At 50.5% G+C, this 12,644-nt stretch overlaps 1 protein-coding gene across 1 annotated transcript in view; it reads left to right on the top strand.

The window, feature by feature from the left end:
• PXDN (peroxidasin) overlaps positions 1 to 12,644 on the top strand; it is a 95,811-nt gene that overhangs the window by 23,674 nt on the left and 59,493 nt on the right. The gene's annotated exons all lie outside the window — the stretch shown is intronic.

The raw sequence follows: 12,644 nt of genomic DNA, 5'->3' as shown, positions 1-12,644 counted from the left end.
GCAATCTGCAATCTCCTCCCCTCTCGTCTTCCTGCCTGCCTCCTGATTTTGGTGATGATGTTATAGGACATTAACAAGGCTTACAACATTTTAACTCTCTCCTCAGCAAAGTTGTCTTCCACACTTTGATCATAAAAACTTAAACTCAATAAAACAAGGATTACAATGTTACGATTAGTAAAGTATTACACATTACAAAACCAAATGATAGTATCACCTTCATTAGGAAGTATATATGTCACTAAGTCCAGAGAAGTCCAGTAGTTAAATATCATCACTGCGTTTTCACATTGCTAATCAGGAAACCCCAGAAACCTAAAACCACAGTGTAAACATTAATGTATGTTCTGCCTCTGAAAAGGTCAATATCTTGATTTATTTCCCAAAGCCAGTCTTTGGAAATAAAGTTGTCTGTGTTGTGCTTTGTACCGTTCTCTCAGCTTTTTTTCCCCCCTCCGGAAGTGTGTATTGGAGAAAGACTAGCTTTTTTTTTTGCCTTGATCTTTGCTCTTTATTTACATGCATTTCTCAATATTTTCACCAACCAGATTTTTTTAGAAAATTAAGAGATTACTCAAGAGTTGAGTTAGTTTGACTCCTGCCTTTGGGAGGCTGGGCTGGGATTACTGGTCGAGAGACTCTAGAATCTTGGACAAGGTGGCATGGTGGCGAGGGCGATGGGTTGGTCCCTACCCCTGAGGCTGTCCCCTTGCTCAAGCTCTGTGCCTGGAGAAACAAAGCTACAGGACACAGCCCTTGCGTATGGCGAGCTGCAATCCCATTAGGCCCAGAGCATGCTTCTGTCCTGGGGTCCTAAGCACAGTGGGAGCTGGCTGTGCGGGAGACCTGCAGCCCCGCAGGGCCTCCCCGGGCATGGTCCTGGGGCTGGGCCTCCTTTGCTCAGTAAGGCCACTGAGTGGATGCTGGGGCCTACCATGGGCAGGTTATGTGCAGGTGATGCCTGACAGACTTGCCTTCACGGCCTTGCATTCCAGGGCAAGGTAGCATAAATAAAACTCCTGACAGTTGTATTCCAAGCATCTACCCACCACTTATGACCCCAGCCTTCTTTCTGGATCTGAGATTTTGGATGGGTGTGGATGCTGCTAAGACCGCAGTGCGGGGCCCTGGGAAGGGAGATGCTGACATGGCCAGAGGCGGCCCGTGGCTCACACAGGCACAGCTCCAGCTCCAGCTCCTGCTCACAGCTCCAGCTCCTGCTGTCTGGGGACGGTGGCAATGGCTCCTGTTCAGCTGTTCCTGAGCATGTCAAAGCTGGAGATGCATGTGCCCAGCACCGCGCTCCCTGCAGCCAAGAGCCTTGTCACCACCGTCCCCTCCTGCAGGACAACACCACACTGGGTGGGCAGGGAACCAGTGCTCCGCTGGAGCTTCCTCACCTGGTGCCCTGAACTGCCCTTGCCCAGAGCAGCCCTCGCAGTCGCTGGTTCCACAGAGGTCGCCTATACAAGTAAAGATGCCGCAAACGAGCGTATAGGAGCCGCTTGACATTGCTGTGCATTGAAGCACGTTTGTATTGTATTTTACAAAAGCTTCAGTCCACGATGCAGCAAACCCAGCAGACGGGTTCCTTCCCAAGGATGAGGGCTGCCGACCCACGTGCCACCAGTGGTGCTGGCCTGGGAAGGGCCGACACGGCCTGCAGGGCTCGGCCTGCTCCGTTTCTTAGCAGTGCCCCCTGTCCTCCTTGCAAGGAGGCATTTTCTCACGACTTTTTATATGCCATGACCGTGATGGTAAAGAGGCAGCCCCAGCTTGAAAACTGTGGTTATAATTCTTCAACAGTAGCCCCTCCAATACTTTCATAAGTCCAGTTTCTCACTCAGGCTGCTGTTAACAAATTAACACAGACATGGTGGCTTAAATGACAAATTTATTTTTCTCAGCTCTGGAGGTGGGAGGTTCGAGATCAAGGGGCCGACACATCCAGTGTCGGTGAAGGCCCACTTCCTGGCTCGCAGGTGGCCTTCTCACTGTGTCCTCACAGGCTAGAGAAAGAGCCCTGTGGGGCCTTTTATTAAGGGCACCAGTCTCATCTTCTTACCATAACCTCGCATGGTGAGAAGAGAAATCGTCTCTGTCTGGTCTCGTCTTATAAGGGCACCGATCCCACCCATGAGGGCTCCACCCTCGTGACCCAAACACCTCCTGAAGGCCCTGTCTCCTAAGCCATCACTCTGGGGGTGGGGATTTTAACATGTGCATGTAGAGGGACATAAACATTCAGTCCACAGAACCCAGAGGGACGGCTGCAGTGTTCCAAGGCGAGTGCATAGTTTACCCACCGCACAGAGCAGACTTGGGCTGAGAGAGTCCTAAGTGGATGGCTGGAGGCGTGGGGACATTTTTTACAGTATTTCTATCAGAGCTTTTCCTTTGAGATGTTTTGTGAAAAATGGTTTATCCTATCACCAGATTTGGATGACTATGTGACCTATGATAGAAAACAAAACATAAAATAACGTTCATTCTTTAACGATTTTAGGAATCTAAGACTTTCCATATTAAAAAAGAAAACTCTTGAATTAGTATTTACTTTGAAAAACAACACGTGGGTAATAGAACAGCTGCAGCTAGCAATACTCCCTGGATGACATTTCATATGTGCACACGCGCACACGTACATACATGCACATGGCCTTTCTCTCATTGTTTCCCTCTACAAGATCCAGGGCAAGCGGGGGCTGGCTTTCTGTTGTCTCCCTGAAGAGACTGAGGCCCGAGTGACCAGCCGACTTGACCAAGGACCCAGAGTGGCAGGCTGGGCCCAGACCTTTGTTTTTAGACCCCCGGTCTTGGGCACTATGCACTCACCTAAGTGGTGCGGGTTTTCAGATGTGCCTTCAATAAAGTCTCACAAAGTAGCATTTGCAGAGATCAGCTACTTACGGATCCCCTTAGAGCACTTTTGGGTGATTGCATAATTTGTCACACAAACTGGGACATTTGTAGGTGTAAGAGGGTTATTAATAATTGTGCTGGTAAGTAATGGATCCTGGGGTTGTCAGGGGCAGGCACCCTCGGCATTCTGGAGGGATGGTCTCTGGCCTGTGGGCATCCTGCCCTGGCCAGTGTTTGTCCATGAGACAATCCTGTCTAGGACCCGAGCAGCAAGTGCACGGGACTAGGGGCCCATTTCATGTGCAAGTGGGGGCTCTGTGATTGTCCTTTGTCCAGAAACACCTGGTCACCGGGTGGAGCGACACGTACATCCAGCCTCTGACCCCTGACTTATGCTTTCCATGACCATGCGTTTTCTCTTTGGCTGATCTGCATTGTTTGTTTTAATTTCAGCTACTTGGATAAAGGAGAGTGCATCCCTATTACACATGCAGGCCACACATGCCTGGAGGATTAGCTGATGCGTGAGAGCGAGGCAGAGAGCAGAAAGAGCCAAGATAAACAGGATGAAACTGGAATTGCTGCTTTTATTGAATTACACATTAAAATCATGCCTCTACAGTGAGGGGCAACAGAACATGCACGCGGAATCGCTGTGGCATGCCGTGTGGGATGCTGCTGACCACAGTGACGTGTCTGATATTCACGTGGAGTCTCGTGGGAAATCTTGCTTATGTCTCAGTATCAGTAAAAACTTCCCTTTACCCAGACAGTTGGCTGACGGTCCATTTGGATCTAACGCTCCTCGTACTTGATCGGCTTTTCTCTTTGCTTTGGTTGCTGGACGCATGGAGACCTTCGTATCCCACCCCAGCACCTGCGTGTATTAACCTCGTTTCCTTCCTCCTTCTCCCTAATTCCTTCAGTCGTTTCATTTGTGGTTTGTAGTGTGTGTGTGCGTGTGTGTGTGTGTGTGTGTGTGTGTGTGTGTGTGTATTTGTATGCTTCCTCTAATTGTGAAATGACAAACAATTAGACAGGCATTAAAAACAAAAAACGAAATATATAATAGTATACAAAAATCCTGTGATTTCTAGTCATGACACCTGCTGTTTCAGGGCTGCTCAGCATCTGTTGCATTGAGTTAAAGTATATTTTTAAAAACAGCTGCATAAACGCCAGGTTTGCGGGGGAGGGTGAGCGTGCCTTCAAAGCAGTTCCTGTGATGCAGTGTCAGGAGCTTCGGTTGAACCAAACTCAATCTAGTAGAGTGTGACTTGACTGCCACAGGCGCCTAATGCAGTGATTCGGCTGTACTTATTGGAAGGACCGTGTCCAGACTGAGGAAGGAGGGGCTGAGGTCTGCTTCTCTTTCACAGATGCTGGCAAGAGACACAAGGCCCCTGGGTCAGAGACAAAGGGCTTCATCACTCCCAGTACACTGGCTGGAGCCTCACGGTAGCCTCGGTCCCCCCTGCTCCCCACTCACGTGGGGCAATGAAGGTGGACCCAGCTGGATGCAGGAGAGCTTGGGGCAATCACCACTGGTGCGGTGGGAGGGCTTGCTCTTTCACTGGGAGGAGATGGTACCCCACCCTTCAAGGTTGCTAGCTGCAAACACAGCTCAGAGGATTAGCCCAGGCAAAGAGGGTTTGGGGCCTTGTGTTCTTAGCACGCCCTGCAGGAACGTGCAGGAGCACCTGCACAGACGGCCAGCCTCCACTGGCGAGGCGTGGTCTAGTCCCACTGTTATCTCCACTGGTCAGACGACGCTTGGGAGATCCCTGTGCTGTGGGTATGCGCCTTATTTTAAGATGGGCAAATTGAAGTCAGCCCACAGAGATGTGATTGGGATGGGATCTGTATGCACAATCAGGAAAAGGGAGGTTGGAGAGAATAGCAGTGCACCTGCCTTGGGCTCAGGTGCCTCCTGTGGTCAGACCTCTCCCTGCAGTCAGCTGATGGTCTCTTTGCTCCAGTGAGTGCTGGGCTCCTTCTTGCTCTCCTTGGCACCAGCACCGGGCTCCCCAGCCAGGAGCCGGGAGCCACCCTGTGGCCCCCTCCCTTGCTCTCCTGTTCCCCCTGTGTGGTGCCTCTGTCGGCTGTTTCGTCTCCAGGATTATGCTTCTCAGCCTTTCCTCCACACTGTGCCAGGGCAATTTCTGATACAGTCATCTGATCCTGTCACTTTTCTGCTCCAGCCTTTATCTCTTCTGGAAGGAGTCTGAGCTCTGAGATCCACCCACTGGGGGCTTACCCAGAGGCACTGCAGCCTCACAGCTCGAGCCAGAACAAAGAGCCACCTGTAGGCATCTGGCTCTCAGCAGAGTCATACGCTATGGTCTGCCCAGGACAAGTTTCTGTAAGTCGGGATTGTGACAGACAGCTTCTGGGGTTGTAAGGATTAAATGTATTCATAAGAGTTACCAACGCTCAGCACAACACATGCTGACTATTTTTACATGTGTTTATCCTTTGATCCAGCAACACCACTTCTAGGAGCCTGTTCCATAAATATGGGAACAAATATTCAAAATGGTATGTACACAAGCTAGTCATTGCAGTACTATTTATAACAGCGCAAGACGAGGACACTCAGATGCCCTCCAGGAGGGGCCTGGTTGGGAATCCCATGGTCGGGCGGCAGCTGGCTGAGCTGCTGGGAAAAGCAAGGGGGACGCTATCTACATACTGTTCCTTTAGTCAGCACGGGCTGCCATAACAAAGTCCCAAAGTTGGGGTGGCTTCAACTCAGAGATGTGCTTCTCACGGTCCTGGAGGCTGGGGGTCCAAGGTCCAGGTGCCAGCGTGGTTTGGGGCTCTGGTGAGGACCCTCCTTGGGGTTGCAGATGGCGCTTTCTCCCTGCATCCTCACAGGGTGGGAAGTGAGAGAAGCAGCTCCCTGCCTCCCTCTCCTCCTTTTGAAAGGACACGAATCCATCATGGGGCCCTGCTCTCTGGATCTCGTCTAAAGCAGCTAATCACCTCCCACAGGCTGCACCTCCTGAAACCGTCACACCAGGGGTCAGGCTTCAGCGAGTGAGCTTGGGACACAGGCGTTCAGTTTGTCGCACGGCTGTGGAATGAGCTGGAACACGGGCAGTGAGAAGGGCAGGTGGTGGAGTGTGTGTGCGGTGCTGGCTCTGTGTGACAGGAGGGAACGCACACGTGCTGGCTCACATTTTCAGAAGGAAGCGGTGACGGGAGGAGCACCTGCCATCTGGGATACATACCTTGTTTGGTGGCGTTGACTTTGGGACCCTTTGTGGGCTTGAGATAATGGAACGACAGCTAATGCTGCCGTGCACAGCTGCTGTCCTGCTCCTCCCAGCGCCTGTGCCCTGGCCTTGCTGAAGGACTCGCGGATTCCTTGAGGAGGCTGCGCCCTCACCCGTGCCTTCTGCTGGCGTCTTCTCTAAATTCAACCTCTTTTTTTGTTTGTCGAAACATGGCCCATCCTGCCTCCCAGCTGCCACTGGACAGGTCCCTTCCCCGTGTGTGACCTCACACAGCAGCAAGCATCGTGGTCACCTGTGGGCCACCCTATGCTCCTGGAGCAGGCTTCTCATGTGCATCAGCAGAGCCGGTGAACGGTACAGAGGCGCTGTCGATATCAGTGAGTGAGGGACCAGCTAAGGACTGGACTGTTTTTTGTGGCTCTAGAGGTTAGACGAGAGCCAGGGTACCTGGAACAGGAACCAGAGCCTGGTTCTTCTTGCCTGAAAGAACTGGCCACAGTAGGCTCTGTCCAGCAGTGAAATCATGTCTGCACCAGAAAATAGCTGCTGTCGCTGTGCTTGCAAAATCGGGCAAAATGATGGTCAGGGCATGGGGGACTGTATTTCGGGGCCGGCATTCAATGTCAGAAATTGTTCCTAAAATGGTCTCCTTGGTAAAATCTGTACATTTAGAAAGGGCCTTCATGAACCCAGGCAGGCACACGGAGCTTGATGTGCTCATGGTGACTTGCGCCTTACGCAGGAAGTGAGGACATAGCTTGGGGCATTTCTGCCTTGCATGGTGAGGGCAGGGGGGCACTGAGTCAGGGACCCCCTCCTCCTGCTGCCGTTGCAGAAGCCCTGGGAACTCTGCTGCTGCCTGGGCGGAGGGGTTTGAGGATCACTTTGCGTTCTTAAGATTTTCATCATTCTACTTAGGAAAAGGCTTTATGCAAAAGGCAGAACACAGATAGGGAGCTGAGGAATTTGGGTTGAGCAAGGGTCTCGTGGCGAGGGGACAGTGCAGGCCTTCAGTGGGCCCACAGGGGACCAGGGGAAGAAGAGCTGAGCCCGTTCGCTCTAATGGGAGAGAGCCAGCCCCTCTTCCCTTCACACCATGAGCATTGCTGCCTGAGGCTCTCTGTGGGTTGTCAGAAGCTTTTCTCCCGGTGGGGTGTCAGCCCTGGTCCCAGGCCAGAGGCCCATACCTGCAGCAGCCCGGCCGTCGACCTCCTCACAGAGCACAGCGGGTCCAAAGCAGATGACAGCTGCCGGGTTTGCTCAGCGCCTAGACGGGAAGGTCACTGGAGAAGCGCCTTCTTTCCAATTGCCAGGGACTGGGCATGGTCCCCTCATTCCAGGACAAACCTTGTTGTTCTCGCTGGAGAATGGCTGTACACGATTTGGGTGTGGTTTCCATTCTCTTTCCGTGTTCTCGAGAATCCATTCCCGGCACGTGGGCAAGATGCTGACAGAGGGTGGTGAGACTCAGATCCTAATACGTGTGGATCTTCAACCTCCGGGCTCCCTGCTCCTTCTGTAAGTCACCCGGGATTGCTTCCTGGGGAAAGACATCCGCAGATGGTCGCTTTCGACAATTTTGTCTGCTTCGGGTTTGAACAAAGGGCCCCAGGCGTCTGGGCTGTCTGCCTTCTGCCCAGCACACGTCTTCTCTTGCCCTCATGGATGTGGAGAAACCTCTATGCAGGGAGTCCCCTCTTTCCATTTTAGAAGACTTTGGGCAGCATTGTGCTTCCAGGAATTTGGGTGAAAAAGTTTGGAGAGAACTGGCGAGTTGTGTGGATTTACTATTTAAACAAAAGTCAAACATATCTACAATTAAAATTCAATTGCTTTTTGATTACTCTTATTTGACAATTTGATTTTAAAAGGCCTAGATAAGGCATGTGGGGCTGATTGAAAATGCATCATGACCTCGGGCTGTGTTTTTAGTGGGGCAGGTAAAGTTTAGGGCGGATCAGCGCTGCCTGGACTGGCTTCTGTCTTCTGGCAGCAACAGCAGGATGTTATTCTATTTCTGGCAGCAACACATTTTCACTCTTTGTGATTTAAACTGTTGTTATCCCACTTGCTCCTTGGAGGACTTGATAGGATGGCGTGAAGGCGGGGCTGGAACCCAGTCGGATACCAGCTTTTAGAGGAATGGGAACAGGGAAACCCCACCCTCAAGATCGATCTTTATGTTCTGGGCAGAACAGCTCTCAAATTCCTGGAATAACTCAAAGCTTCTAACTCTCACTGAAGTTCAGAGATGCTGGCACAGATGCTCAGGCCAGTCTCTGCGTTTGTCTGGAAGCCAGGAGCCCACTGACAGAGAACTGGAACCCAACATCCAGTTGGATCCGGGTGCTTGCTCTGACTGACGGTCTGGACACTCTAAAGAGACTGGACCAGGGAAAGACAGTGTCTACAAGAAGGCTCAGCCTCGAGAGGCAGCCAAGCAGCATGGGCTGGCCAATGTCTTGGGGACAGTGGCTCCAGGTTAAGCCGGAGCTGGCCTACCCCTCCCTGACCCTGTCCCTGCCAGGGAGCCTGTTGTACCTGGGAGAGGAGGCTGAGTTACATACAGAGAACTGGTCACTGCAGCCATGTGCTCCACTTGGGAAACCCTCTGGAAGAGCTGGTCTCAGGAAGCAAACCGGGCAATAACAGAGACAGTGAGTGGGAGAAGCTGGGTATGGCTTGGGGCCAGTGTGGTCAGGGACTCTGGGGCACAGAGCCACAGCAGACCTCAGAGAAGAGGAAGTGCAGAGCTGCCCCTGTACCCTGCATCCTGGGTCATGGGGAGGCGCCCCTCCACCCTGCGGCCCAGGTCAGGGGGAAGTACACGTCACCTCACCCACCCCTAGTTTTCTTGGAGCAAGTGTTTGGGGTGGGGTGATCTCCTGTGGGGTTTACTAGGATGCTCTGAATCTCAGGCTGGTGGAGGCTCTATGGCACTGGGACTTCATAGATGCACCATGTTCTTACCTAGTGGGTAGTGCCAGGTGACCTCTGTCCTGTGCTATGACTGATGTTGACTTTTTTCTTTAACTTTAGCTAATTTTTAGTTGGTACTCACTAGTCTCTATGTGCATTATCTCATTAATTCCTCAGAACATACCAGTGAAAAATGTATAATCTGCTTTGTATAATGGGATGTTTCATTCCCAAGAAAAGTCAGTATGGCAGCGTCTGTGACCTGTGGCAGAGCTGGTGTGCCCCTGCCGAGGCTGCTGCCCCTGCCCTAAGGAAGCTGTCTGCAGGGAGGGGATTAGAGGGGATCGTGGTCACGAGGAGGGGCCCATCATGGAGAGTGGTGGAGAGGGGGTCAGACCCCACTTTCTGTGGCCTGAGAAGCTGAGATAATCTTTACCCTTCCCAAGCCTTGATGGTTCATTCTGCCCTCAAGCATCTGTGGTATCCAGGAGCCCTCCAAGAAATGACCCCTTCTCCTAAAGGGATTTAGGCCAGGTTTCTATAACCGACAACAGGGCATGTTCTGACTAATACAATTTGATAGCATTAAATTAATTGTCGCAGCGGTGTCTTGGTATGTTTGGCCTCTTGTTACAAAAACCTGAGACTGGGGACTTGTACACAATAGATATTTGTTTCTTACAGTGCTTAAGACTGAAAGACCAAGGTCAAGGCACCTGCAGATTTGGTGTCTTATGACAATGGCAACTTCTCTCATTGTCCTCACATAAGGGAAGGGCGAGGCAGCTCTCTGGGGCCTCTTTTACGAAGACACTAATTTCATTCATGACAGCTGCACCCTCATGACCTCATCACCTTCCATAGTCCCCACCTCTCACACCGTCACCCTGGGGGACACGAACATTGAGACGATACTAATGATTTTTTAGCATTTTATGGATATCCAAACACAGTACATGCAAACATCATATCAAAAAGACAGCTTAGGCCTTTGGGTGGATGAAGAACAGTGAAAATATTTGTTATACAAAGATGTTTTCCCCCAAAACAGCTGCTAATATCCCCATCAGAAAACATATTAGCAAAATTTGTCTGAAGAGATATTTAGAAAGCTTCATTTTACTAATGCAGAGATATTCCTAATAATTATATGATCTACCCGCACTATCATAGAGTGTTGGATGGACGTAGATGTAGATATATCCCTGACACACCATCACCGTGCATACAGGCGGGCTCCTTCTAACGCTCAGATGTATAGGGGAAATACAAAATTATATAAGTACACACTCGTATATAAAAGATGTATGTATATAATATACATTTTATATATAAAATATTTGCAGACGTGGCTCAGGCCTCCTGAGGGTCATTCGGATCCAGTGAGGGGCACTCTTTGGGAAGGGGAGTGGGGGATGGAAGGGGGCCAGTGGCCTTGGGCTTGGCAGGGTGGAGATGGAGGAGACGGAGACATCGAGGACAAGGTTACACTTTCGGCTCATGTAACCGGGAGATCGATGGGGCCATTAGCCAAGTTGGAGAAGTCGAGGGGAAAACAGGATTTGTGGGGAAGAGTCTGAGTTTTGGTTCAAGATTGTGTGGCCTGAGTGCCCTGGGGCATCTCCTCTGCTGCGGTGGATTCCGAGTCCTTAGCAAACAGGGTTGTATGCACCTCAAGGAGAGATCACAGGTGCTGCCAAACCTCTGCTTTCTTATTAAGTCATTTAGAAATGTTTTGCTTTAAAGCAGTCATAGTAATATAGAGCAGAATGTGGAAAGCATTTTCATGTTTTAAGGTAAAATGCCAGATTTCAAAAAATGAGCTTGTGTTGGGGTGGTTGGGACTTACCCGGCAGAGCGTGGGTACAGGATCGTGCCCAGCCCCTCTCCACGCTCCTGTCCGCGGGCTGAGGGGGCAGCTGGGGAGGGTTGCGGGTGGATGGTTCGGCTCCCGTAGCTGCTCACCCCGTAGGACGGCACTGCCTGTCCCAGAGCAGAGCATAGTGTTAATAAACTGTTACGTGACTTGATATTTTGCACATTGGAGTAGAACGTTATGCCGGTGCTCAGCAACAAAGTCATAACTTCACCCCACCCCAGTGATGGGCAAGGATAGATCCAAGTTTGAAAACTGTGCGAGTTGGATTGTTTCTATACAGTCGGGCAATTTCTTTTCATTGTTGTTCTTTGAATATGGAATCTTCTAGTTGAAAAAACTGCTTTAACTCTGGTTCTGTTAGATTTTCTGCACCACAAAGCAACTAAATTTACTTTTTCCTAGAGCAAACATCAAAAACTGGTTATTTTAATGAGAAAAACGTGCTGCATCATTCTCAAGCAACTATTTATTTCGTAGGCTCCAAAAGAGGCATTGTGAGTTCCGTGTTTAAACTCTGAAGGAGATTAGTGTGTTTGGGGTTAAGTCTCAGCACGGTTTTATTTGGTTTCTTCCAAGACGCTATAAAACTATTCTGTACCGGAGAGGTTTTAATTTACTTAACATGGACGTTAAGTGCATTCCACAGACACGGCGGCACAGTTTGCAGAAAATGTTAGTGAGCATTGCTGGGTCTGGGGTGGTCGGCTGAAGTCTCTCGCAGTTGAGCTTTTACCCCGAATCCATTCCCCTCTGCGGTTTTAGGAACACATGTTTTCCTTCCACATTTCTGGCTGCTCTGCTGGCATCCTCCTTCTCCTGTGCTCTGAAAGCTGATGCTCTTCAGACCCTCCCTGGACACTGCCCTCCCGTTCCCACCCCTCCGCGCTCTGTACCGTCTCAGTAAGTGATCCTTCCTGTTCTGTGGCTGCCTGTGCCAGAGCTGCCACCCACCGTGCCAGCAGCTTAGACACTTGCACTCATCTGCAGGACTTCTGCTCGGAGCCCAGACCTGCTATGTCCACCTGGAACGTCCACTCAGAGGTCGAACTGGCATCTCAGACTTAGGCACCTGAACTGAACCTGTGACTCCCCCTGACCTGTTCTGCACCCCCTGCCACCCCTTAAGCCCCTCTGTTCTCAGTGGATGGCTTGGCATCCTCCAGGAGGCGTCACACAGCCCATCCGTCAGCGACCCTTTCGACTCTTCCTCTGGAGTTCAGCTCAAGCTCACCACTTTTTGCATCTGTTTCTCCTGGGCTGCTGCAGTGCGGGCATGAACCTCTACAGTGGTTTTCATTTTGCAGTGACCCACTCAAAATTGCTCTGCAGTTAGTGTTTGTTAAGTATGGAAGTAATGACATTATTGAGTCCTCATCATACGAAGAATCTAGTGTGCCATATAAGACTGTGCGTCAAAAGACATCTTAATAGATATTAAAGTAAATCGACGGGTTTCCATATGAATCCCCCATGTGAAAACAGAGCTACCTTTCACACTAAAACACAACTTCTGAGCGTTCTTTCAGTGTCTAAAGGCATACATCAGTGCAAACACTGGAAATGATTTCAGGCCAGCCAAATACTAATAAAAAGCCATGAGGCCTGTTTTAAAATGATGTCTTTCAGACTCTCCAGCAATTGTAAATCTCTAGCTGTTTTGCATTTTTAGCAAGAGCCGAAGACAGGCACGATCCACCATTCAGATTGGGGGTGGGGTGGGGTGGGGTGCGGTGGGGGCTGGTGAC

This window comes from Cynocephalus volans, chromosome 14 (assembly GCF_027409185.1).
Source record: "Cynocephalus volans isolate mCynVol1 chromosome 14, mCynVol1.pri, whole genome shotgun sequence".
NCBI classification, from domain to species: domain Eukaryota; kingdom Metazoa; phylum Chordata; class Mammalia; order Dermoptera; family Cynocephalidae; genus Cynocephalus; species Cynocephalus volans.
Note: the sequence above shows the minus strand (reverse complement) of the source record. Positions and strands in the feature narration are given on the sequence as shown.